The 27,440-nt window shown below is 40.0% G+C and overlaps 1 protein-coding gene across 5 annotated transcripts in view; it reads right to left on the bottom strand.

Annotated features, from left to right (window-relative positions):
- GRIA4 (glutamate ionotropic receptor AMPA type subunit 4) overlaps positions 1-27,440 on the bottom strand; it is a 300,900-nt gene that overhangs the window by 190,300 nt on the left and 83,160 nt on the right. The window lies entirely within an intron of this gene.

Raw genomic sequence — 27,440 nt, 5'->3', positions numbered from 1 at the left:
AGCTTCATCGTTACATATGCTGAATAGCAACTTACTCCATGAATGCTCCCACTGACTTGTTAGTTCACTTCTAGAAAAAATATATTAACTCAGCATAAGCAAGGACTTCGGACTCATGCTCAAAATCATCTCTCTCTATGCTCTGCCAACCTCTGCATGATCAGACAAATGATTTTCAGTGCATATTCTGATTTGCTGATAGGCCCTCTCAGGGCCCTAAGCAAAGCCCATTGAAGTCAACTGAAAGACTATCATTGACGTCAACAGACTTTGGATCAGGCCATTAATGATCCATGCACATGAAGAGACATGGCTGGTAAGATAAAGGCAGCTGGAACACTAAGAGTTAGCTAGCTGAGTTTGCAAGCGAAGGAAAGCAGGAATTTAGCGTTGTGTATTGTTGTTCTTTCCTTTCCTTAATCGGTCGGTACTCAACAAGGGAGAACCTGCAAAGGGAGAAAAACAGTGTGTTGCCCTGCCACCACTGCTAATTATTCCTCTGCCTGCACCTATAGTCCCCCTGCTGGGTGGAGAATGCTAGCTGATTATAGCAGTACCAGAGAAAGAAGAAGAACTGACTGCTCTGCCACCTCAGGCAGTTGATGGTGCTCTGACCCCACCCAAATCCCCCATCTGTGTGGTCAAGAACAGATATGCTGTACTGGCAACCAGGAGGTAAGGAGTAGATCTCAGTGGCTGAGGAGAAGGAGCCACCTGCACCCAAGGCTGGGAGGCGCACAGCCACCTCACCTAACAGGAGAAGGTGTAGGGTGCTGGTGGTCAGGGACTCCCTTCTGAGAAGGACATAGACATCCATCTGCCAACCTGACATGATGTCCTGAGAGACATAGTGCATGCCTGGATCTAGCATCCAAAATATTAAGGAAAGGTTGCCCAGACTCATACATCACTCTGACCACTACTCCATGCTTCTCCTCCATGTTGGCACTAATGGTACTGCCACATATGACCCTGAGCAGATCAGCAATTACTACATGGCTCTGGAAACAAGGCTGAAGGATTCGAAGGTCCTGAATTTCTTGTCCATCCTCCTGGTTGAGGGTAAAGACCCAGGGAGGGATATGTGCATCCTAGAAATGAATGCATGGCTGTGCAAGATGACAGATGATGAGAGAAGGATTTTGGTTTCCTTGACCATGGGATGTTATTACAGGAAGGTGGTTTGCTGGGAAGAGACAGAGTCCACTTGAACAAGAAGGGGTAAAGCAATTTTGTGCACCAACTCATCAACTTAATGAGGAGGGCTTTAAGCTAGGTTCAAAGGAGGCAGGTGATAAACAGTGTATGCCTTCTGCTTAGTGGGGAAGGAGTGCTAATAACTAATGATATCAATAAGGCTGTGGTGTTTAATGCCTATTTTGCTTCAGTCTTCACTGAAAAAGATAATGCTGACCAGTTACTCAATACAATTAAATATTAACAAGGGGGACGGAACACAAGCCAAAATAGGGAAAGAGCAGGTTAAAGAATATTTAGATAAGTTAAGTTGGCAGGGTCTGGTGAAATTCTTCCTAGGTTGCCTAAGGAACTAGCTGAAGCAATCTTGAAACTTTAAGCAATTATCTTTGAGAACTTATAGATGATGTGTGAGGTCCCAGAGAACTGGAAAAGGGCAAACATATTTTAAAAAGAGGAACAAAGAGGGCTTGGGGAATTGTAGATCAGTCAGCCTAACTTTGATTCCTGGAAAGATACTGAAATAAATTATTAATCAATCATTTTGTAAGCACCTAGAGGATAATAAGGTTTGTGGTAAGGAATAGCCAGCATGGATTTGTTAAGAACAAATCATAATAAACCAATACAATTTTCTTCTTTGACAGGATTACTGGCCTACTGGATTGGAAGAAGCAGTAGATGTGATATATCTTGATTTTTGAGTTTCACACAATATTTTCAAAAGCAAATGAGGAAAATGAGGTCTAGATGAAATTACTGTAAGATGGGTGCACAACTGGTTGAAAGACCATACTCACGGAGTAGTTATCAATGGTTCTTTGTGAAACTGGGAGGGCATATCTAGTGAGATCCCATGGGGTCAGTGGTTGGTTGGATACTATTCAGTATTTTCATTAATGACTTAGATAATAGAGTGGATAGCATGCTCATAAAATTTGCAAATGACACCACGCTGGGAGGAGTTGCAAGCACTTTGGAGGACAAGATTAAAATTTAAAACAATCTTGACAAATTAAAGAACTGGTTTGAATTTAACAAGATGAAATTCAACACAGATAAGTGAAACTCTGAAGTTAGGAAGGAAAAATCAAATGCACACTTACAAAATGCTCAACAAATTAGTTAGGTGGTAGTACTGTTGAAGAGGATCTGAGGATTACAGGGGATCACAAATTGAATATGAGTCAGCAATGGGATGCAGTTGTGATAAAGGCTAATATCATTCTGGGTGTATTAACAGGAGTGTACTATGTAAGACATGAATGGTAATTGTTCTGATCTACTCAGTACTTGTGAGGCCTCAGCTTGAGTATTGTGTCCAATTCTGGGTACCATACTTTAGGAAAGATGTGGACAAATTGGAGAGCAAGAAAAATAATAAAAGGTTTATAAAACCTGACCTATGAGGAAAGGTTAGCACACTGGACATGTTTAATCTCGAAAAAAGAAGACTGAGGGAGGACCTGACAACAGTCTTCAAATATGTTAAGGGCTGTTATAAACAAGATGCTGATCAATTATTTCCCATATCCACTGAACGTAGGATGAAGCAATGGGCTAAATTTGCAGCAAGGGAGATTTAGGTAAGAAATTAAGAAAAACTTTCTAACTATAAGGGGAAACAAATTCTGGAACAGGTTTCTCAGGGAGGCTGTGGAATTCCCATCATTGGAGGTTTTAAGAACATCAATGATGGTGTTTACTTGGTCTACTAGGTTTACTTAGTCCTGCCTCAACACAGAGGGCTGGACTCGATGACCTTATGAGGTCCCTTCCAACACTACATTTCTAGGATTCTTTGAAAACAGTCCATGCAGCTACTTTCTCTGGATAATAGTTCTTCACTAGCAATTTATTACAGTCAAAATGAATAATTTCCTACTCTTGCATTATAAGAAAAAACAACAATGTACTGTAACTGATACATAATTATTAAAATTGTTATATATCCCAAAATCACAGAAGTTACAGAAGGGAACAGTCAATTAGACCATCAAGTCAATTTTTCTGTAGTATATACTCAGGTATTTTTCTGTGCTATATAAACAAACCTTTGTTTCTTACAAGGACATTGAAAGAGCAAATTAGGAACTAGGTAGTAGCATTCTTGAGGCCTTCATTGTCTTCTATGTTTCAGAAGCCACCAGAACCCAGCGTGTGTGTGTGTGTGTGTATTTGAAATACTTTCCACGGCACTGAAAATATTTTTTCTTCAGTGCTGTATAGTATTTAGCCTGATTCTCCTAGTGTACGTGTGAAGTAGCTCCACTGAAAGAAATGGAGTGTAAAAAATAGAGTTTCACCAGTGAAAAACCTGTGTAAACAGAAAGGAGAATTGCAAGCTCAGACAAATGTGTAACTGTATAATGTGCTCAGACAAACGTGTAGCTGTATAATGCCCAGCTCAGTGATCTCCCCCCACTACCTCTCCTCCCCCAGTCTTAGTTGGAGTTTTCAGGTGCTAATGCAATACAAATAATAAAAATAAATAGATTTTTGCACGCTGGCACTTTATTCCATCACTGCTACAAACCTGATATATGGACTTTGCAATCACTTGTATATATATGATTCCTTAACCATTTTAATGCTCTTTTTCTTTTCTTTTATTAATAAATCTTTAGATTTTAGTTATAAAGGACTGACATCAAAATGTTAATAGGTAAGATCTGAGTTATATATTGACCTGGCTAACGGCTGATCCCTTGGGGTTGGAAGACCTCTATATCGGATGAAATTGGTTTTCAGTAACCACTCATGGGATGGTTCACTAACTAGACATGGGAGCATTAACTTGAAAAAAGGACATTCTTTGAAACAAATATTTTTATAATTGTTTGTCTTAATATGGCCGAGCTTGCTATTAAAATTTCTGAACACATTTGTGTTTATTTTTCATAGGATAGCCCTACATATATTTTCTTTTTTCTAACCTCTCTGTTTTCTTCATCATATCCCTTCACCTCGACTGAATGGATCTTTCTGGAACATGATTTCTGCTTCTGGTATCAGATATATGAACAATGAAGCTACAAAATATATGCTAAGTGGGCTAATTTCATCCCTTGTTTAAACTCAATTTGCCTTGAAGTTATACCACGTAAGAATTTGGCACATTACTTCAAAAATATGCTTGGCCTGTGGGCTGGTTTAGGATACTAATCCTAAAATACATTGCTACAATCTAACATTTAACAAATAGCCACTGTACTAAGACTGCTCTAATGAGGGACCTCCATCAATTAAATAGATATAAAATGGATAGGAACATAATAGAGAAAAATGGTGTCAGAGAAAATGGGTAGATGAAGCCCTTACATCTTCTTGAGGACTAGTCTAATGTCTTATGAACAGCCTTGAGGATGAGAGTATCCTGGTCTGAAATGGCCAAGAAGAAAGGTGAAATGGATAAATTGGGGATGGAAGAAGGGAATTTAATGTTTTTTATTTATTTACAGGTTTATTGATTGTATTTGATAAAACATATGCCCATCATAATCCTGAACATTTTGCTGTTATGCGGAATTCCTTCTCTCCACTCTTTGTCCTTGTCATTTATATTATATATTCTCCAAGAAAGTACATGCATCTTCCTCTGAACATGGAAAACTCTTTTTGAGTGCCACCTCAACTAAATACATTAATAATAACATAGTAAAACAATAAGGATAATGATAAATGTGGGCAGGGAGAGGCTAAATTAAGAAGCCTTTGCCAAAAAAGTAAATTTAATAAATATTTGACCTATCACAAGTTTCACCTCCTACAGTGTAAGTTCATTCAGTGAATAAAGTGTTGGGATGGAAATCAGAGATAGATTCTATTCCCACCTTTGCCACTGACCTACTTTGTGACATGAAGCAAGTCATTTTACATCTGTTTCATCCCCACTCTCTGTCTGCCTTGCCTTAAGTATTACAGGAATGCATCCTTAGGAAGTGCTACTTAAAGATCAGTATATGGATTGACAACAGTTCTTTTCACCAAAACATTAGGTCTCAGAAATGCACATGAATATCTTTTACATTTAACCCAGAGCAATACACCTCATGCAACTATAACTTCACCCCATAGGTTTGTCTATGTTTAACAAACTGAGATATCTCAGTTGGGAACTGTATGTGCTACTTAATATAATGTATTAATAAAATTTATTATTGTCATTAATAAATTAATAGTCTGTTAATCTGTATCCACAAAAACAACAAGGAGTCTGGTGGCACCTTAAAGACTAACAGATTTATTTGGGAATAAGCTTTCGTGGGCAAACAACCTACTTCTTTGCATGTTTTTTTTAACATTAAGTAATATTTTGTGGACTATGCCTTATAATTCTGTGGTGAAAGCCCTGATACTACACCCACTTAAACATTAGACCATAAGAACAGCCATATGGGTCAGACCAAAGGTCTATCTAGCCCAGTATCCTGTCTTCTAATAGTAGCCAATGCCAAATGCCCTAGAGGGAATGAACAGAACAGGTGATCATCAAGTGAGCCATTCCCTGTCGCCCATTCCCAGCTTCTGGCAAACAGAGGCTAGGGACACCTGTCATAAACAGATAGTTAAGGGTTAATGTCTCTCTTACCTGTAAAGGGTTAACAAACAGGGACCCCAAACACCTGACCAGAGGACCAATCAGGAGACAAGATAGTTTAAAATCTCGTGGGAGGGAAGCCTTTGTTTGTGGGTTTTGGGTTTGGCTTTGTTCTCTCTGAGTCCTGGACGGGGCTAGAGGTGTAACCAGGTTTCTGCCAATCTCCCTGCTACAGTCTCTTATCTGTTCAGAATTGTAAGTAGAAAAGGCGGTCATAGTCTTTAATTTGTTTTCTTTTTTATTTGCATATGTGTACTTGCTGGAAGTAGCTTAAATTGTGTTTCTGCTGGAGAAAGTTTCTTTCTATTGTTTATAAGTTGAAAGACCCTGTAACTTTTTACCATCTAAAGTGCAGAGATAAACCTGTTACTTTTTTCTTTCTTTTTTTATTAAAAGCTTTGCTTTAAGACCTGTTTGAGTGTTTTCTCCTAGTTAAGGCTCAAAGAAGCTTGAGTCTGTGTTGCCTGAGAGAGGGAATGGTAAAGTTCCTCTTTGTGTTAGATTCACGGAGTTGAATCAGGTGATCTCGTAGTGTTCCCAGGGTGGGAAGGAGCTGGGGAGGAAGGAGGGAGGGGGAAGGAAATGGTTTATTCCCCTTTGTTGTGAGACTCAGGGAATTTGGGTCTTGGGACCCCCAGGGAAGGTTTTTGGGGGAGACTAGAGTCGATCAGGCGCTCTACTCTAAGTCCTGATTGGTGGCAGCCTATCAGATCTAAGCTGGTAATTAAGCTTAGGGGAATTCATGCTAATACCCATATTTTGGACGCTAAGGTCCAGAATTGGGAATTATATTATGACAACACCGTCCCTGCCCATCCTGGCTAATAGCCATTGATGGACCTATACTCCATAAATTTATCTAGTTCTTTTTTTGTAACATTTATTTAACTAGGCATGTCAATTGTCCCTGTCAGGTCAACAGCACTACCCATGCACATTAAGTTAAACATATCCTTAAGTATTACAGGAATGCATCCTTAGGAAGTGCTACTTAAAGATCAGTATATGGATTGACAACAGTTCTTTTCACCAAAACATTAGGTCTCAAAAATCCACATGAATATCTTTTACATTTAACCCAGAGCAATACACCTCATGCAACTATAATTTCACCCCATGACTGGCTTACCAGCTTATTTAAACATACGCTCTTACAAACACTGAAACCCTCAGTTTAGTGGGCTAGATCATACAGTAATTTGGAAATGTGATACAGCATGGCCAGAGGGCAGCAGGAGAGGGTTAGAAGGGAGCCCTATTCCCTGTAAGGGGAAGAAAGTTTGCTATAGATTAATTAGAGCACCTGAAGCCAGTCACATGATAAAAACCCCTGCTCCAATCAGACAGTGTGGGAGTTGGAGTAGAGAGGAATTGGTGCTGGAGCAGAGAACAGTTTGAAGGGAAGCAGAGGACAGTTTGGCGAAGTGCTGTGGTGAGCTATGATGTCCAAGACCCTAGGTAAAGGGGCACCTGGCTTGTACAGAGGGAGGGCAGGCTGGAAGCCCTCCCACAAGCTGAAGGGCAGGAGAGGGAAGTAGCCCAGGGGAAGGAAGTGTCAGTTCAAGTGGTTTACCACTATCCTCATGGCACCTGGGCTGGGACCTGGAGTAGAGGGTGGGCCCAGATCCCTCCCTCTCCACTCCCCTCCTCTAGGACACTAGTGGGGCAGTTAACATTCCACTGCAGGAGCAAGAAATGGTGCCCTGAACCCTCCTCAAAGAAGAGGAAGCGTGAGACCCATCAAAATAGTGCTGGCAATTTGCCACAGAAAGTTCAGTTTTACTTACATAAGTGCAGATGTGGGAACATATTGCAAAGTAACAGATGTGTTACATATTTTACTTAAGTGTCCACAACTAATTCTTGTGGATTATCTCTGAAAGACTATTTCTATTAAGACAATTCATGAAGTAGTTAAAACTTACAATGCATTAATTGTATATTGAATAGAAATGGAAATTGAATTAGCTGCAAATTAGATTTTAATAGAAAAAATTGTACAATCAATTTCAACACTAATATAGTATTTTGTCTAAATTATATAGACAATTTATTTAAAATTGTCTATACTGGGTGATATCTAGAGGAACAGTAAAGGAGGGGCCCTCCCATTTGTGCAGACACTGATGTGATAAGATGGCTAAAGTCCTTCTCAACCTCGGTAAGGGTGCAAAATCCACCCCCTTAGTACAGAACAAACTGGAGAAAATTCTGAACATGATCCACAGTCCACTGAAATCAATGAGAGTTTGTCCACTGACTTCAATGGGCTTTGGAACGGGCCTTTTGTTAAGTGCCTCTCAGACAGATGTCTCTCCCCTCCTACAGCTGTATGTAGCAGGCTTTTTTGTGGTGAGGCAACAAGACACAAATGGCCATCACAAGTGCTGACAATTCACATTTCCAGCTAAAGAATTGAAAGCAAGTTAGATTTTCCAAAATTTCTGTGAAGAAAATTGCAACAACCTTAAAGCACTTTCCAACAGAAACATTTTGTATGTAAACTGCAAATAATTTTAATTCAAGGAGCTACCTTTACAAAAGGAAACATTTTCCATTGAGTCTATTTTTAAAATTACTTGATAGAACGACTTTCTCTCTAAGATGTGCTTCAGCTCCTCTACCTGGTAGAACCACTCTACTCCAGGGCCGCCCAGAGGATTCAGAGGGCCTGGGGTCTTCGGCAGGACCCCCCGCTGCCGAATTACTGCCGAAGACCTGTCACTTCAGCAGTGGGTCCTGCTTTGGCGGTAGTTCAGCAGCGGGGGGTCCTTCCGCTTCGGGATCCAACGCCGAAGTGTCCTGAAGACCCGTTGCGGGCCCCCTCCCCACCGCTGAATTACCACTAAAGTAGGACCCATTGCTGAAGTGCTAGGTCTTCGGCAGTAATTCTGCAGTGGGGGGTCCTTTTGCCCCGAAGCGGAAGGACCCCCTGCCACCAAATTGCCAATGATGACCCAAAGCGGAAGAAGCTCCAGGGGCCTCGGCCCCGCAACAGTTTTCTGGGGCACCTGGAGCGAGTGAAGGATCCCACTCCAGGGGCCCCAAAAAACTCTCGTGGGGGCCCCTGTGGGGCCCTGGGCCTGGGACAAATTTCCCCACTTGGCCCCACCCCTCGGGCAGCCCTGCTCTGCTCATGAAATTCACATTTGTTGAATGTTGAACAAATATTTTATTTTTTTCTTTGGTATTTTATAGTTCTGTCTGCAATAAATAACCCATTATCTCTGGGCTCTTGCATTGCAGTTCTGTGCTTAACCTTTCGCTCATGCTGCAAAAGCTTGTTCTTTTAGGGGATCTCCCATAAAGAGTCAAACATGCAACATATCTGCCATATCCTGCATGACTAGAAATATATATTACATGGTACAGAAGCTAATCTAATTTTTGAAAACTGACTAAAATATTAGATCATGGGGCCTCATCCTTAGGGCTTTTCTAACTCAGTGGAGTTTGTAATCAAAATTACAACAGAGGTGGACTCCTCTGTCCACACAGAGGCCTGGTCTACACTGGGGGGCAGGGAGGGGGGAAAATCTATCTAAGTTATGCTACTTCAGCTACGTTATTCACGTGAATAACGTAGCTGAAGCTGACATATTTAGACCTACTCGCTGCAGTGTCTCCACTGCATTGAGTCAACTGCTGCCACTCTCCCACTGACTCTGCCTGCACCTCTCTCGACAGCGGAGTACGGGAAAGTGCTTGGGGGTCGATTTATCGCATCTAGACTATATGCAATAAATCAATGCCCTCTGGATCAGTCGCTGCCTGCCGATCCAGTGAGTAGTGTAGACATAGCCAGAGCCCCAGTGAAGAAAACGAGACTCCTTTAGGGCTCAGGATCCACTTGCATCTTTTTATAACATAAGAATGTCCACAATGGTTCAAACCAATGCTCCAGCTCGCCTGGTATCCTATCTTCTGACAGTGGCCATATGCTTCAGAGGGAATGAACAGAACAGGGCAATTATTGAGTGATCCATCCACTGTTGTCCAGGCCTAACTTCAGGCAGTTGGAGATTTAGGAACACCCAGAACATCGGGTTGTGTCTATGACCATCTTGGTTAATAGCCATTGATGGACCTATCTTCCATGAACTTTTCTGAGTCTTTTCTGAACCTAATTATACTTTTGGCCTTCAGAACATCCAACGGCAACAAGCTCCACAGATTGTGCTTTGTGTGAGGAAGTACTTTGTTTTGTCTGTTTAAACCTGCTGCCTATTAATTTCATTAGGTGACCTCTGGTTCTTCTCTTTACCTCTTCACATAACACTTCTCTTTTCTCACACCATCTCTGATTTTATAGACCTCTAACATATACCCTTTTAGTCATCTCTTTTCTAATCTGAACATCCCCAGTCTTTTTATTCTGTCCTTGTATGGAAACTGTTCTGTACCCTTAATCATTTTTGTTAGCCTTCTCTGCACTTTTTCCAATTCGAAGATATCTTTTTTGGAGATCGAGCGACCAGAACTGCATGTAGTATTCAAAGTGTGGGTATACCATGGATTTATACAGTGGCAGTATGATATTTTATGTTTTATTATCTATTCTTTTCCTAATGGTTCTTAACATTGTTAGCTCTTTGACAGCCATTGCATATTGAATTGATGTTTTTAGAGAACTATTCCCAGTGACTCCAAGATCTCTTTCTTGAGTGGTTAAAGTTAATTTATATCCCATCATCATTTTGTATGTATAGTTTGGATTATGTTTTCCAATGTGCATTACTTTGCATTTATCAACACTGAATTTCATCTGCCATTTTGTCACCCAGTCACCAGTTTTGTGAGATCCCTTGTAAGTCTTCACAGTCAGGTTTGGACTTAACTATCTTGAGTAATTTTGTATCGTCTGCACTTCTGAAATTTTGCCACTTCACTGTTCACCCCCTGTTCCAGACCATTTATGAATGTTGAACAGTACACGTGTCCCATATAGATCCCTAGGGACCCCATTATTAAGCCTATATCCACTGTGAAAACAGACCGTTTATTCCTATCTTTTGTTTCCAATATTTTAAGCAGTCACTGATCCATAAGAGGATCTTCCTTCTCATCCCATAACTGCCTACTTTGCTTAACAGCCTTTGGTGAGGGACCTTGTCAAAAGGATTTCTGAAAGTACAAGTACACTATGTCATCAAGATCACCCTTGTCCACATGCTTGTTGACACCTTCAGAGAATTCTAGTAGACTAGTGAGGCATGATTTCCCTTTACAAAAGCTGTGCTGTCTCTTCCCCAACATACTGTGTTTATCTTGTGTCTGAGAATTCTGTTCTTTACTATAATTTCAACCAATTTGCCCAGTATAAAGTTAGACTTTCTGGCCTGCAATTGCCAGGATCACCTCTGAAGTATTTTTTAAAAAATGGCGTTATATTATCTATCCCTCCAGTCCTCTGGTTCAGAGGCTGATTTAAGTGAAAGGTTACGCATCACAGTTAGTCATTTTGCAATTTCATATTTGAGGTCCTTCAGAACTCTGTGGTGAATATTTGCAGCACTGGAACCTAAACAGGCATAAAAGACCATACACAAATTTTACTGCAGAGCAGAGGTGAAATAAAGGTCCCACTGAAGTCAATGGCAAAAATCCCACCGACTTCAATAGAGCCAAGATTTCATCCCAAAAGTATAGTGCTAAATTAGCACCTGTGGTACTCTGAACTCTTGCAAAACGATGAGTACCCGCTCAACTCCCATGCTGAGTAAAAGCATCAAAACTGCGTGAACAAGGTTCACCATGAACACAGGACAAATCTTGAGATGCAATTAGTTTGACAGTTTATTTGTATTATGCGTCATGAGAACCTGGACTTGGCTCTCAGAACTGATCTATTTCATTGTGTGACATGTCATTTCCTTCAATCTATATTCAAAGTTCAGAGAACAACAAGAAGAAAAATTAATAGCATTTCTCTGCAGCATTTGCTTCTGACAAAAAGAGTGCAAGCTGTTATAAAATCTGTCTCCCAATCCCGTTTTTTAATGAAACAGAACAAAGAGAAGTCTGTATTTTGTTTTAAGAAGTAATTCTTTAATGGTCCAATTCTCTACAAAGTCAGCTTTCCTGTTTCCTTTTAGCTTGAAAAGGGAGAAAATAGGCTCTTTTCACTTTTTTTCCCCGCTTTCAAAACATCAGTGCTATCTAAAGTAGGAGGGCTTCTTATGAACTCTGCAGTTGATTATCATAAAATAGCACTTTAAACATAGCAACTTAATCACAGGCTTTTCTTAGTCAAAGAAAAAACTACTTATAATTAAAAAAAAAATCCCCAGCAATTTCTCTGTATGTGGGGAGTCACAATTATGTGAATGCTGCAGTTCTTCTGTCAGGCAAAACTACCGTTGACTGGAACTTACTGAATTTAGTGAAAGTTTTGAGAGCAGGAGGACCACACTGACCAATAGCTGGGATTTTATTTTTGCCTTCCCAGGCTGGTGAGTTTGCACAAGGGTTTACAGACTTATTCCGTTCAGCTGCAAGATTGTTCTCTGCTGTGCATTATTGTTTCATCCAATCTAGTGTTAATGTCTTCTAGAGCTGGAATTTCTACCACTTTCCTCCTTTAATCACTACTCCACTGCCTAATAGGTCTTTCTGTTGGAAAGATTCCTCTAATATTCAGCCTAAATTCTTATTCAGTTATATTCCCTTAATTATCCCTACTGATATCACTGTATAACTTTCCTTGCTCCAATGTGTTTACTTTCAAATACTTGTAGGATGCTGGGACCTGATTCATTCATAGATGGATTTCAAAGAGAGCACTCATGTACTTGAAGTTAAACGTGTTTAAGATAGGTCTGTCAAGCTATTAAAAATTGTGATTAATCATGAGATTAAAAAATAACTGATTAATCACACTGTTAATAATAGAATATAATTTATTTAAATATTTTTGGATGTTTTCTACATTTTCAGATATATTTCTTTCAATTACAACACAATACAAGGTGTACAGTGCTCACTTTATATTTATTTTTGATTACAAGTATTTGCACTGCAAAAAAATAGTATTTTTCAATTCACCTCATACAAGTATTGTAGTGCAATCTCTTTATAATGAAAGTTGAATTTACAAATGTAGAATTATGTACAGACAACTGCATTCAAAAATAAAACAATATAAAATTTTAGAGCCTGCAAGCCCACTCAGTCCTACTTCTTATTCAACCAGTCACTCAGAGAAACAAGTTTGCTTACATTTGCAGCAGATAATACTACCTGCTTCTTGTTTACAATGTTTACCTGAAAGTGAGAACAGGTGTTCTCATGGCACCATTGTAGGCGGTGTCACAAGATATTTATGTGCTAGGTACGCTAAAGATTGATATGTCCCTTCATGCTTCAACCACCATTCCAGTGGACATACATCCATGACAACGATGGGTTCCACTCGATAACAATCCAAAGCAGTGCAGACCGATGCATGTTCATTTTAATCATCTGAGACAGATTCCACCAACAGAAGGTTGATTTTCTTTTTTGGTGTTTCAGGTTCTGTAGTTTCTGCATCGGAGAGTTGCTCTTTTAATATTTCTGAAAGCATGATCCACACCTCTCAGATTTTGGAAGGCACTTCATATTCTTAAACCTTGGATCGAGTGCTGTAGCTGTCTTTAGAAATCTCACATTGGTACCTCCTCAGCATTTTGTCAGATCTGCAGTGAAAGTGTTCTTAAAATGGGTCATCATCTGAGACTGTTATAACATGAAATATATGGCAAAATGTGGGTAAAACAGAGCAGGGGAATACAATTTTCCCCCAAGGAGCTCAGTCACAAATTTTATTAACGATCATCATCAGCATGGAATGGTGGCTGAAGCATAAAGGGGCATATGAATGTTAGCATATCTGGCACGTAAATACCTTGAAATGCTGGCTACAAAAGTGTCATTCAAATGCCTGTTCTCACTTTCTGGTAATACTGTAAATAAGAAGAGGGCAGCACTATCTCCTGTAAATGTAAACAAACGTGTTTGTTTTAGCAATTGGCTGAACAAGATGTAGGACTGAGTGGAGTTGTAGGCTCTGACATTTTACATTGTTTTGTTTTTCAGTGCAGTTATGTAACAATAAAATCTACATTTGTAAATTGCACTTTCACAAAAAAGAGATTGCACTACAATACTTGTATTAAGTGAATTTAAAAAACTGTTTCAGAGTATCAGCTGTGTTAGTTTGTATCCGCAAATAGAACAGGAGTACTTGTGGCACCTTAGAGACTAACGATTTTAGGTGCCACAAGTACTCCTGTTCTTTTTTTGAAAAAACTGTATTTCTTTTGTTTATCATTTTTACAGTGAAAATATTTGTTATAAAAAATAATATACACTGATTTCAATTACAACACAGAATACATTATATGTTGTGATTAATGGATAGCCCTATTTTAAGGGTTTTGCTGGATGAGGGCCTTCATCTTTTATCTTCACTCAATATCTTGCAGCCCCCTAAACATTTTTTGTGGCTCTTATCTGAACTCCCTGCAATTTGTAAGTGTCCCTCTGAAACAAGATCTGAAAACAATACTCCAGGTACTGTATAAAGAGACACTAATTTCACTTTGTCCCATGATGTCTATATACATAAACACTAAAATTGCACTGTTTGTCTGCTACATGTCCTGGCAAATTCATGTTTAACTTGCTGTCCACTATCACGTCTATATTTTTTTTAGCATTACTGCTCTCCAGCTTTCTCTCTCCCAGCAAACATTTGGAGCTTACAGTTTTCCAAGCTGAATCACATTGTTATTTTCTAATCATATTTTTAATTTCTCTTGCTCCCTTTTTAATATTCCTCTGAACTCACTGGTATTTACAGTTCCTGCCAATTCAATATAATCTGTGAATTTCCATATCACAATATCAAGACAGTGACAGAGGATGTGGAAAAAGCTAATGTACTCAATGCTCTTTTGCCTCTGTCTTCATGAACAAGGTCAGCTCCCAGACTTCTGCACTAGGGAGCACAGCATGGGGAGGAGGTGACCAGCTCTCTGTGAAGAAAGAAGTGGTTTAGGACTATTTAGAAAAGCTGGATGAGCACAAATCCGTGGGGGCAGATGCGCTGCATCCAAAGGTGCTAAAGGACTTGGCAGATGTGATTGCAGAGCCATTGGACATTATCTTTGAAAACTCATGGCAATTGGAGGAGGTCTTGATGACTGGAAAAAGGCTAACGTAGTGCCCATCTTTAAGAAAAGGAAGGAGAAAGATCCAGGGAACTACAGGCCAGTCAGCCTCACATCAGTCCCTGGAAAAATCATGCAGCAAGTCCTCCAGGAATCAATTCTGAAGCACTTAGAGGAGAGGAAAGTGATCAAGAACAGTCAGCATGGATTCACCACGGGCAAATCATGCCTGACTTACCTAATTGCCTTCTGTGTTGAGATAACTGGCTCGGTGGATGAGAGAAAAGCAGTGGACATGTTATTCCTTAACTTTAGCAAAGCTTTTGATACTGTCTCCCACAGTATTCTTGCCGGCATGTTAAAGAAGTGTGGGTTGGATGAATGGACTATAAGAATCTGGCTAGATCATTGGGCTCAATAGGTAATATTCAATGGCTCCATGTCTAGTTGGCAGCCAGTATCTAGCAGAGTGCCCCAAGGGTCAGTCCTGGGGCCAGTTTTGTTCAGTATCTTCATTAATGATCTGGAGGATGGGTGGACTTCACCCTCAGCAAGTTTGCAGATGATACAAAACTGAGAGGAGTGGTAGATACACTGGAGGGTAGGGATAGGATACCGAAGGACCTAGACAAATTTGAGGATTGGGCCAAAAGAAATCTGATGAGGTTCAACAAAAATAAGTGCAGATTCCTGCACTTAGGATGGAAGAATCCCATGCACTGCTACAGACCAGGCAATGAATGGCTAAGCAGCAGTTCTGCAGAGAAGGACCTAGGTGCTACAGTGGACAAGAAGATGGATATGAGTCGATAGTGTGCCCTTGTTGCCAAGAAGGCTAACGGCATTTTGGGCTGTATAAGTAGAGGCATTATCAAGGAACATGATCATTCCCCTCTATTTGACATTGGTGAGGCCTCATCTGGAGTACTGTGTCCAATTTTGGGCCCCACACTACAAGAAAGATGTGGAAAAATTGGAAAGAGTCCAGCGGAGGGCAACAACAATGATTAGGGGGCTGGAGCACAAGACTTATGAGGAGAGTCTGAGGGAACTGGGATTATTTAGTCTGCAGAAGAGAAGAATGAGGGGGCATTTGATAGCTGCTTTCAACTATCTGAAAGGGAGTTCCAAAGAGGATGGATCTAGACTGTTCTCAGTGGTAGCAAATGACAGAACAAGGAGTAATGGTCTCAAGTTGCAGTGGGGCAGGTTTACGTTGGATATTAGAAAAAACTTTTTCCCTAGGAGGGTGGTGAAGCACTGGAATGGGAGGTGGTTACCTAGGGAGGTGGTGGAATTTCCTTCCTTAGAGGTTTTTAAGGTCAGGCTTGACAAAGCCCTGGCTGGGATGATTTAGTTGCGGATTAGGTCCTGCTTTGAGCAAGGGGCTGGACTAGATGACCTCCTGAGGTCCCTTCCAACCCTGATATTCTATGATTCTAACATGATTTACTTCTATTTAAATTGTATACGATTCATAGGTATTTAGAACCCAATCTAATATCAATTAAAATATTTTGATTTGACAGTAACATCTTATTCTTAATCTCATTTAGCGTAGGCAGGCAGAACACAATTTGGTAAAAGTTATCTATTTTTCAATGGTAAAAATAGAGATGTTCCTTTGTTTTTGTTTTGAAAAGCAAAAATGCTAAAAGAAATCTGTTCTTGTTAATGAGGAACGGATCAAGGTATCCCTGTTGAAAGACCAGTAAAGTCAACTGTCATTCTCCAGCCAATATAGGTTAGAAAAGCACATTAAAACACTCCAACTTTATATAAAATCATAGAACTGGGAGGGACCTTGAGAGGTCATATAGTCCAGTTCCCTGCACTCAAGGAAGGACTTATATGTTGGGCATTATCAAATAATAATTTAAACAATTTAAATTTACAGCCAGTTATACTTGATCACATTTTACAAAACTGTATAATTTGATTAAAGTGACATTTAAATGTCAAGTACTTTTTCTTCATTTCCTTTCCCATGATTGCTGAGTTGCAAGAAATGTGTCTAATTAAATCACTGCAAGAATTTGGAATCTAATTTCTCGTCCACAGCAATTAATTATGATGTCACAACATTATATGATGACATTGTAGCTGTGAAAGAACTAGGCTAGTGAGGAGAGAAGAAAACAGTGGTGGGGAAGAATTCTTGATCTGAAGGGGAAAATATTACAGTACCCAACAAGATATAAAAGTAGAACTCTTTCTTCTGCCTACTGCCTCCTGTTCTATTATTTTAATTGGGAGACCAAAGCAGCTTCTGGCAATAAAAGGACATGAGGCTGTTCTGAATAAACCCCAAAATCAAGAGTATTGTGGTGGAGCGTACTGGCCCTGCACTGGTACTGAGGGGGTTAACCCTTCCCTCCTAGCAGAGGAAACCCCGCCCCTGAGGCTCTGCTGGGCATGCTCCAACTGGAAGTCAGGTATAAAAGCCTGCAGAGCTGCTCAGCCAGGGCTGGCTGCCAAGGAGGAAGGACGTTTGACAGAGGCTCTTGCCCAGGAGCTGCTAGAGCCCTTACCCAATAGGGCTGAAGAGCCAGGAACCTGGACCAAAGCCTTTTGCTATCAGAATTCCAGGGAGTGTTGGGTGCTGAGGAGCGTGGAGATTCTGGAGCTGAAGAGCCAGAAACCTGGACCAGAGGTCTGCAGCTATCAGAACCTCAGGGAGTGTATGGTGCTGGGGAACCTGAAGAGCTCAGTGCCATATGGACTACTGCTGCCGGAGAACCAATAGGAAGTGACCCAAGAAAGGTAGGGGAGTGGTACCTCTGACCATGATGAGGTCATCGTGTTTCATGAGGATTCCCCACTGACCCCGTAGAGGACCACTCCACCACTGGCAGGGCCCTGGGCTGGGGCCTGGTGGAGTTGGGTGGGCCTGGACTTCCCTACCAAGGGCCACTGCCCCTTTTGACAGTCCCCAGTTACCTGATCACCTGTTTTGCCTCCAAAGGGAGCAGCATGGACTCCAGCCACTAGGCCGCGCTATCCCACTAAGAGAGGGGGAATTAGGTGGACTCCGGCCATTGGGCTGCACTGCACTGGGGGCACATTGCATGGACTCTGGCCACTAGGCTGCATTACCCCACTTGGGGAGAGGCAGTATATGGACCCTGGCCATTAGGCCAAACTGTACTGACTACCAGGGGTCAGGTAAAATCAGGTGTAGAGAGGCGGGGTTATCTCTTGCCCCAACCCCCTGACTTAAGGGGTTGACGAGGTACAAAACCCACCACAAGTATTCTAAAAGCAACAGGAAATTTCAGGGATCAAAACGCATGAAATGGAAAATGTTCCTATGTGCGAATGATTTTAAGTATATTATTAATTATTTGCCTTGTAGTAGCACCTAAAAGCCCAAGTCATAGCCAAGGATCCCACTGCACTAGGTGATGTGAAAAGAACAAAAAGATGGTCCTTTCCCCAATTACCAACCCAGTTATCTGTGTTCCAAATTACAAATAAAAGAATCAAGGTACAAGATGAATGATACAAAATGGGGGGCCACAATGGTGAAAGGAGTGAAATGCTTTCAACTTTAATAATAGCAGCGAAGAATCCTGTGGCACCTTATTGTTCCACAGGACTCTGCTGTGTTTACAGATCCAGACTAACACGGCTACCCCTCTGATAGCTTTAATAACGTATGTAAAAAAAAACAAAAAACCCATCAGCACACACGAACATCACTATTCCAGACTCCTATTTTTAACCTCACTGGTTAACCTATAACTTTACACAACTGCCAATGGCTGGATGCATGCATGATGCTTCTTGACATAAAAGTAATTCATGGAAGAAAGGAGACTTCAGGACTTCTAGAAAACTATGAAATTTGACCAATACCAGTAGTGATGATACTTTGTTTACCTACTATATTCAGTGGCTTGGATAAATAACTTGCAAGTAACCAAATCCTGCAGACTTCTGTTACTGAGGAAAGTATTCCATTGAAATCAGAGTTTAAAATCTTGACTCAGCTGACTTCAATGGCAAAACTTCCCTTGACTTGACTGGGGCCAAGATTTCAGCCAGGGAATTTTTCCTGAGGAAGGGCTGAATAAGAACTGCTCAGTTTGGCCCAATGTTTTCTAATTAGATCGTGCTAGTTCAGTCATTGTGTTTATTGCATGATTTGGAGGACTCATTTGAGAAAACATCAAAAAACTCATACATAAAATTGTTTAGAACTCCTATACAGTAAAACTTATTGAAAGGTTTCAGTTATCACTGATCAGAGTTTTTTGGTTTTTTTTAAATTATGTGCTAGTTGGAGTGTAATGTTGTATTTTACTTGTCTGTTTTTTAATTTATAAAGTGTGACTGTATTCTGAAAAGTGACACTAACAACAGTATTGAAGCATTCCATGTTTTTTGTGTCAATTATTTGCATCCCAAATTTTATCTAGCAAATATATGGGGGGCAGGTTGTTTATTTTTACAGCTGGCACTGCAAACTGAGGAGCTTAGCATTAAGATGGATTATTTCCTTCTTGTACATCACCACCAGTAATAAAGCCAAACTATGCTCCCAGTTATATTTGTGCAATTCCATCATCAGATGTGTGTGACCTGTTGTTTTCTTTGCTTTTAGAATTCCTTTCCTTATGTTAGACATGACCAGAGTAAAGTTGAAAATAGTATTGTTAGAGAGATGGATGTCTAAGTACAAGGTTGGGAGCCAGTGATTCCTAAATTCTTATCCTAGCTCTCACATCAATGTCCTCGAACTATGGACAAGTCACTTGGCTTCTCTGTTTCCCATCTGTAAATCAGAAATTATAATACTTAACTACCTCATAGAGGTGTTAGAGTTTGTAAAGAGTCTTGAAGATGAACTATATAAGTATTTATTCCAAGTATCAACACAAGTATCTTTATGACCAGTTACTGGCCCATTTGGCAGGAATCCTCCAGCGTCTTGGTTTTTTTTAAATTTTATTTAGAACTGAAGTCCTCCCTTGAGTGTAGATTGCTTGTTTAGTCTTTATTTAATGGAAGAAAAGCATATCTAAATATCTGGGTCTGTCCTGTTTTTCCAGACCTTAGTTCGCTAGGATACTATTTTTTCCTGACTTTTAGTTAGTTTAGACATCACTCAGATATTTTCTCTCTTTCCACTATGTTGAATTATTGTTCCATTCTGTAGACTCAGTTATTTCAATGATCTAGCTTCACTGACTTTTTCCCCACATTTTGCAGCTTGTCTATTTTCCCAAGATAATGCAATGATCATGGCTAAGGGATTCTTCAGACATGTAGACTCCACTTACTATGGACACATCATGTCAAAACAACATCAGGGAATTGCACTTTGTGGAGGACCAAAAGACAAGGGCTTAAGGTCTGTGCTATCATTTCCCTCCTCTTTCCCTCCCTCCCCTGTGCCTTTCAATTGGTTCTCTCTTCTTTTTTAAGGTAGCAGAGCCTCCCACAATTGTGCCAGTGACAACCAAGCATAAGACAGCCTTGAGATACTAAAGTGAAATTATCAGCATGCCATGCTGGAGCTATACCTCTGACTGGTTTCCCTTTTTGTCACCAAACTGTATCTTCAGACCTGGGGGAAAATAATCATTTGTTTTTTTCTTTTTTCTACACAAGACCTCTCTCCATAGCTCTAGGTCCCACAGAGGAATTAAACATTACAAATAGAAATGCAATTCAGAATGCATAACATATATGAACTACCCAATCAAGATGAATCAGAGTGAAGACAGCTTACACCCAAAACAGAATAACGACCATCCTCTTCCACTGCCCCTAAGCCTCAATCTGCTTCCTTTTCAAAAGACTGAGGGGAAAGAATTTGTGCAGAGTGCCCATGAGGTTGATGACTTCAGGCTCTAATTCACTGACTTGGGGTGCAGGTTTCAGAGTCAAAGAACCTGTGTGGAGCATGCCCTTTCAGAAGTCCCCTCCCTTTGAAATGAGGATTAAGGATAACTCTTTAAATAATTTTTCCTTCATTTTTCACCTACCTCAAGCTACCAAGAGTCCAACTGGTACTAGACACCTACTGGGTTTATTTCAAACACAAACAAATTTCCATTGCCAAACTGAATAGGTGCTAGCTCAGATGTATTTTTATTTTTGGTTCTTTAAAAATAAATCAAGTTTGAAACTTTGACTAGAGACGTAACTATTATTTGAAGGCATCACAACACAAAAGCAAAGGACAACTTTGAAATGTAGCTGCTGTTGAAAGTCTGACAAGTGAGGATGGGAAAATTAGAGTCAGAGCTTTAGGTCAGATCATCGAGTCTGACCTCCTGTATGTCACAGGACACAGCACTCACAGACTGAGTCCAACAACCAAAACATTACAGCCAACAGGAGAATAGACTATTATGTGCCACAGGCAGAGAATAGGCAAGCCAAAGTACACCAATGCCCAAGAACGGCAGGGAAAGGATTGAGATGCTGCTGAGGAAGGCAAAAATCTCTAATGGCACTGTCAATGGGACCTGGAAGAAAATTCCTTCATGACCCCACACATAGCGATCAGTGAGACGTCGAGCATGGGAGCAAGAACCAGCCAGCCAAACACCTGAGAAAGAGCATGCTCAGTGTCATTGGAGGGCCCTGGCCCTCCCTGGCCAACATTCCATCTCCAGCCATGGCCATCCCTGATGCTTCAGAAGGAGATTAAGAAAAACCCACACAGAATACATAGGAGGTGTGTATATGAAATCCCTTCCTGACCCTGGCAGGTAACCAGCTGAACCCCTGAAACAGGAGCTTTTAGAAACATATGACAGAGAGGAAGTGAGCCCTTAGCCTGTTGAGCCCTGCCTCCTAACATTACAAATAACCCCACCAGAAAATTGCACTCAGATTTGTCCAGCTCTCTCTTAAAACTAATCAAATTGTTTGGGCCACAGGCAGAGAATATGCTATTACGTTGTCATAATCATAAACATACCCAGCCAGGCACAAAACATTGATTCTTGAGACATAATTAGACTGTAATCTCTCTGGGGAAGGGACCATCTTTTGGTCTGTGTTTGTACAGCACCTAGCACAAGGGGGTCCTGGTCCATGACTAGGGCTTCTAAGTGCCACCACAATAGAAATAATAAATACGCATGGTCCGGATGAGTAAGGTAGAGAACATAATTTCTTGTCCTAGAATATCAAATTTCCTCGTTTCCCAACCAACCAGATTGGCAGACAAACACACCACTCTGATGGTCTAAAATGATTTAGAACAGTGGTGGGCTTCCTGCAGCACCCATTGGCCAAGAACGGCAAACCGAGGTCACTGAGAGTTGCGGGGAGGCGGGGGGGGGGCGTGCCTGTGGACGGTCAACGTCCTCAAAATGTCTCGTAGCCCACAATCAGCTTATTCTGATGGACTGCAGGTTGCCCACCACTGGTTTAAAATGTACCTCTCTAGGAGCTATGCTCATTCACACCATTGGAAGTTGCATATTGGAAATACAGTAAGGTGGGAAACCACCTTGACATAAAACTGTGACTGCAAAATGTCAACCATTACAGAAAAAATGAAAATGCAACATGTTAGCACAAAGTCATAAACCAGCCCTTCATATAAACAATAAACTGTTGCCCCAGAAACTATCCCTTCATCATTCTCTGCTACCACATGGCTAGGCAGATGGTACAGTTCCTCACTGGCCCCTGGGACAATGTGCTGCTTGCATCGCTTCTTCTGTGACACTCACCAGTTGTGAGTTCATGAAAACAGTAACTTGTAAAATGAAACAACAAAAAAATAGAAGTTATTAAAAACGAGTTAAGTGACATTGACCTGCTTGAGGAGTTACTTGGAAAAATTTACATACCTAATATTTGCCTACACAGCTGTACATTTGCTGCTCCACTTCTTCCTACCTGCTATCTCTTTTCTTGCCTGTTTTAAGATTGCAAATGCATATTATATTAATTCCTGCCTCTGGATTTCCCAGCACATCTTGTTTGCTTTTTGTCAAGATTTTAGGCCTGGATCCTGCAAATATATTCATTTATATAAACTTTACTCATGTCAGTAAGATCACTGACATTAAAGGAACTGCCTGCTTAGGAAACTTTACAGAAGTAACTTTTTATGGAATTGGTGTCTTATATTGAAAGGCATCTTGAAAGGGAGTGTCTATATTTGGGACCCACAGAGTGTTGAGAACTTTGGTGGTGGTAATTTTTGTTTTTTAAAGAGAGGCAAAGATAAGAGAAGAGCTGTGATTGGTCAGCTAGCACCTCTGCTGCCTTCCATGAATGGTCCAAATAGGGGTGTATTGTGAGGGCTGAGGTAACTGCGGCAGATTGTAATGAAGTTTCTTGTTATTATGAAATACTGCACTATACTGTAGTTATCTGGGATGCTTTTAATGATCTTCACCTTATGTAACAGTCTTTTCACTGCTCAAGTAGAGTAGCATGTTATTCACTCAAATTAAACCTCTGCTTTTTTATAATATCAAAATCCTTACCTCTCCTCAATAAAGCAATCATAAAAGTGAACTGTATGTGCTATACATATTTCTCTTTCTCTATCAATCTTTGTCTGCAAAAAGTGCTTTGATTTAATAAATAAAACATTTAACAGCTTGGTGTAAATAATGTACGAACACATCATTTCTGATACACTCAGAACTGCTTAAAATTATTTTGATGTAAAGACTGCTTTACAAATAACAAAATGTTGTAAATTTTGCCTCGGGCATTATGTAAGGCTAGTCGTTTTTATGCTGGCATGTGCAGGAAAAAAGGCAGAATTAGTTCAGCACAGCTCACAGCTGTGATCACTGGAGTAAAACTCAAGGTCTAGAGGCCGCTAGCTTAGATTTTGTACGGCAAATGCAGCTGTACTTTACTACTGGTCAACTGGGCCTGATGCTAATAATTTATAAATGGCCTGTTAGTTATAACAGTGGCCTCAAGCTACCTCCAATTTCAAATCCTGTTAATGTTCATGTATCTTTAAAATGTTTTATGGTCTTAATTTACATATATTAATTCATAATTCAGAGATATTCTCCTTGTTATTAAAAAGTCCAACATATCATGAATAAAACTGGTGGATAAAAAAGGGTTGTGATAATGTACATCCAAACCAAATCCGTCAGGCAAAATGTACCAGTGCAGCCACGCTGCTGTATGTGTTGCTTTTTCTCTGCAGTGCTCTGCAGAATCAAACTGGCTGCCCTTAGCATAATGAATTAGTGTTGTTCAGTGGCACACAGAATGACCACTGCAGCTACAGTTTTAAAAAATCATATCTATTTAGCTATTAAACAAGCAAAAAAGATTTCAATTTCCACACAACATGAAAATATTCTAGTAAGAAATACTCAGATATGTGATTTCCAATGTTTAATCCTTTTTCCTTCTTACCTCACTTTGCTTATTCTGAGACCCTAGGTTGCAATCTTTACTCAGGCAAAATTCTCACTAATGTCAACAGAAATGTTGCCTGCATAAACTGCAAGATTAGGCACTCTCTTTCACTGTGTATACACACACAGACTTCACTACACACATTTCTGTGCCCATTAAAGCACATTAGTTACTGGTGGCCTCAAGCCAATTCTGATTTCAAATATCATGTTATGTTTTACTGTCCTAGAAATATAAGGTCTTACTTAACATTTTTAGAATGGGCCAGTATCATTAGCACCTAGATGCCACAGTGATTTGCATCCTGTACTTCAGTGACAGATTATAGATCAAAATTCCTTAATAGTCTTCAACATTAGAAAATACTTTGTATATTGACATAATACTGAATATATTCTGAAAAGACTTCCTAACAACTATGAAGTGTTTGAATGAAATTGTGAAAATGTTTATCTAAACCCAATCAATTGGGCAACAGTGTATGGAATAAAGTGTTTTTCTTCTCTACAGCGGTAGAGGATCAAACTACCTGCCCTTGGCATAATCAATTAATTTTACTTATGAGCAAAAAGGAACATGGATGCTCTTAAAGCTACAGCATCAAGTACTTTCCCCTGGTTGATTAGAAATAGAAGAGTTGCCACAAGTGGGAAATATTGAATAGAGGCATATGGGGTTTGCCTTTTTAAAAACCTTACTTTTTTCCACACGTTCTTCCCTAGTTTGTTTTTGTGATGTTTTCACAATTATGCTCCTATAGCAACATCACTGACAAAGACAAGGAGAGATGCAGCATGGTTCCAAACATTCCTACATCAGGTTTCTAACACCACAGTCAAGGTCATTTGACTGCCTTCCAAGCGGTCTTTGGTTTGGTGTTTGATTAACCACACCAGAAACTGAAATGAGGAAGGAGCTATACAAAATTCCAGACCATTAATCCCCTTATTTTGTGTTTTCTTTAGTTCCAGTACCCAGACTACTGGTCTGACATTTATTAAGTCTGAGCTAGATGTCTCCCAACATTTAAACAACCTTAAACAATGTAGATGCTTAAGTTATATGTCTCATTTAAACTACACTGAAAAAAAAAATCACAGGATCTATTGGCAGAGCCGTGCGCAGATACAAAATTTGTATCCATATCCGATCCGCAAAAATAATCCAAGGATATCCGCATCCGCAGATGTGGATAGCTGTGGATATAAAGCGGATGTCCGTGGATTTGCAGGGCTTCATCTATTGGGCCAAACTCAGTCTTGGGAGAAGCTGATACAATTCCATAGGCGTCGCTAACGATACACCAGGTTCTGTTTGGGCTGAATTTGGACCAGAGTTGAGCAACCACTGAAAGGGAATTTAAAAAGTCTGGCAAGGGGAATAGCAATTTAGAAATAGGGCAAAATAAGTGTCAAAGCTTTAAAATGTGGTTTGAAGTGTATGAGCTCATCATTTTTTTCATCCCAGCAGAAGGTCCAACAGTGTTCACAATAATAAAAAACCGTTACAAACACAGCCCAGAACTGTTAAAAGTAAATCAAAGAACACATTTTCAGCAACTGAATATGAATGCACACACATCATAATTTTGGAACTCTGGCCCAGAAGGTACACAGATATTACGCTTAATAGCTCTATTGCACCGAGTTCAGACCTAGGGAAAAGGAGGTGCAACTCCACTGAAGTCAAACGTAGTTGTACCTACTTATCAACAAGTATATTTGGCCCACTGAATCAATTTTATGCCCTATTTTATCCCCAGTTACTTATTAGTTGGAATGGAAACACTTAGTGACGATTTATAACCAGATAGTACCATGACCACATGTCAGTACAATACAAATCAGATTGAATAAATAATTCCATTGCCATAAAAGATGAGGCAAAATTCCATCCTCAGCTGCGTGTAGCTAGTGTCCCATGAAGTCAATGGAAACTCCTGGTGTGCATTCAAGGCCAGAATCTGTCCTGAGGTCTTGGTGTTTCAACATCAGAAAATAACCCCCTAATAACTATACACATCAATGGATGTTTTGAATAAGGCAGTTCTTATATTCTGTGCTGTATGCAGCTTCTGTCTAGACACACCAGAATAGGGTATTTAAGTGCCATACTGAAGCCTTATCTTGTGATTTCATACCACGTCTCCCAGATTAAATGTCTAAACTTTAGCATTATTTCTGCTTCTGCTCAAGTACCTTTTTGTTTTTGAAATTAATGGTGAAGCAGCTTGTGATGACATTGTTTCGTCTCTTTTAAACATCACAGAGCTGTTTCCAGAGACTTGCTCATTTTATATTTTGACATTGTAATGCCATCTCCACAGCTTTGTACTGACATTAGTCTTGAAAACTTTATGACAATGTTAAGACCCATCAGGGTGAATGGTAAAATACACTATGGAAATCAGTTATTGTACATGCCTAGTAGCTAATTTCATTAACAATAGTCTGGTTATTTAGAGACTTGGGCCTACTTTTGTAACCACTCCATGTACTGAATTAATAGGAATTCTTTACAAAGTGGCTTTATTTTCTGTTTTTAATATTTACTTAATGAAATTAACATCCAAGAAGTATCATAGAGATTTCTGCTACATCTAAGATAACTTCTGTTTTGCAGGTATAGAAAGTACAAGGAAAGGCCTCGTCCACTTTATATCATTGTAATCTAAGCTCTACCCTTTCAAAGGTTGGAGTCATCAATAGGTGTCCCATGTGGGTTCAGATATTCACCTGTGCAGACCAGCTTCTAAATTTATGCAGGGTAGGCAAAGTTTGTACTCTGGAGAGGACTAATTAAGGTATCAGATAACTCAGAATAAAAAGGAGGTGCTTTGGACCTGTCCAGATTTTTGTAATAGGAAGGGGATGACGTGTTCCTTTTAGACTTACCCTCATCGGATTAGCTAAAGCAAGCATATACCTGTATTAATATTCACAGAGATACCTGCCACAAAATTATAAAAGTTGTTTTTGCAATGGCTCTGCAACATTGGAAATTTAATAAATATTTTGTGTAAAAAACAACCTAAAAGTAAACTAATTCCGATCTTTTGCAAAATGGTGAGTAATCAGGGAATCAAGAAATTACTGAGATTGATTGTAAGGAGTCTTTGA

Source organism: Gopherus evgoodei, chromosome 1 (assembly GCF_007399415.2).
Source record: "Gopherus evgoodei ecotype Sinaloan lineage chromosome 1, rGopEvg1_v1.p, whole genome shotgun sequence".
Taxonomy (NCBI): domain Eukaryota; kingdom Metazoa; phylum Chordata; order Testudines; family Testudinidae; genus Gopherus; species Gopherus evgoodei.
The sequence above is the reverse complement of the archived record's forward strand: the minus strand, read 5'-3'. Positions and strand labels throughout refer to the sequence as shown.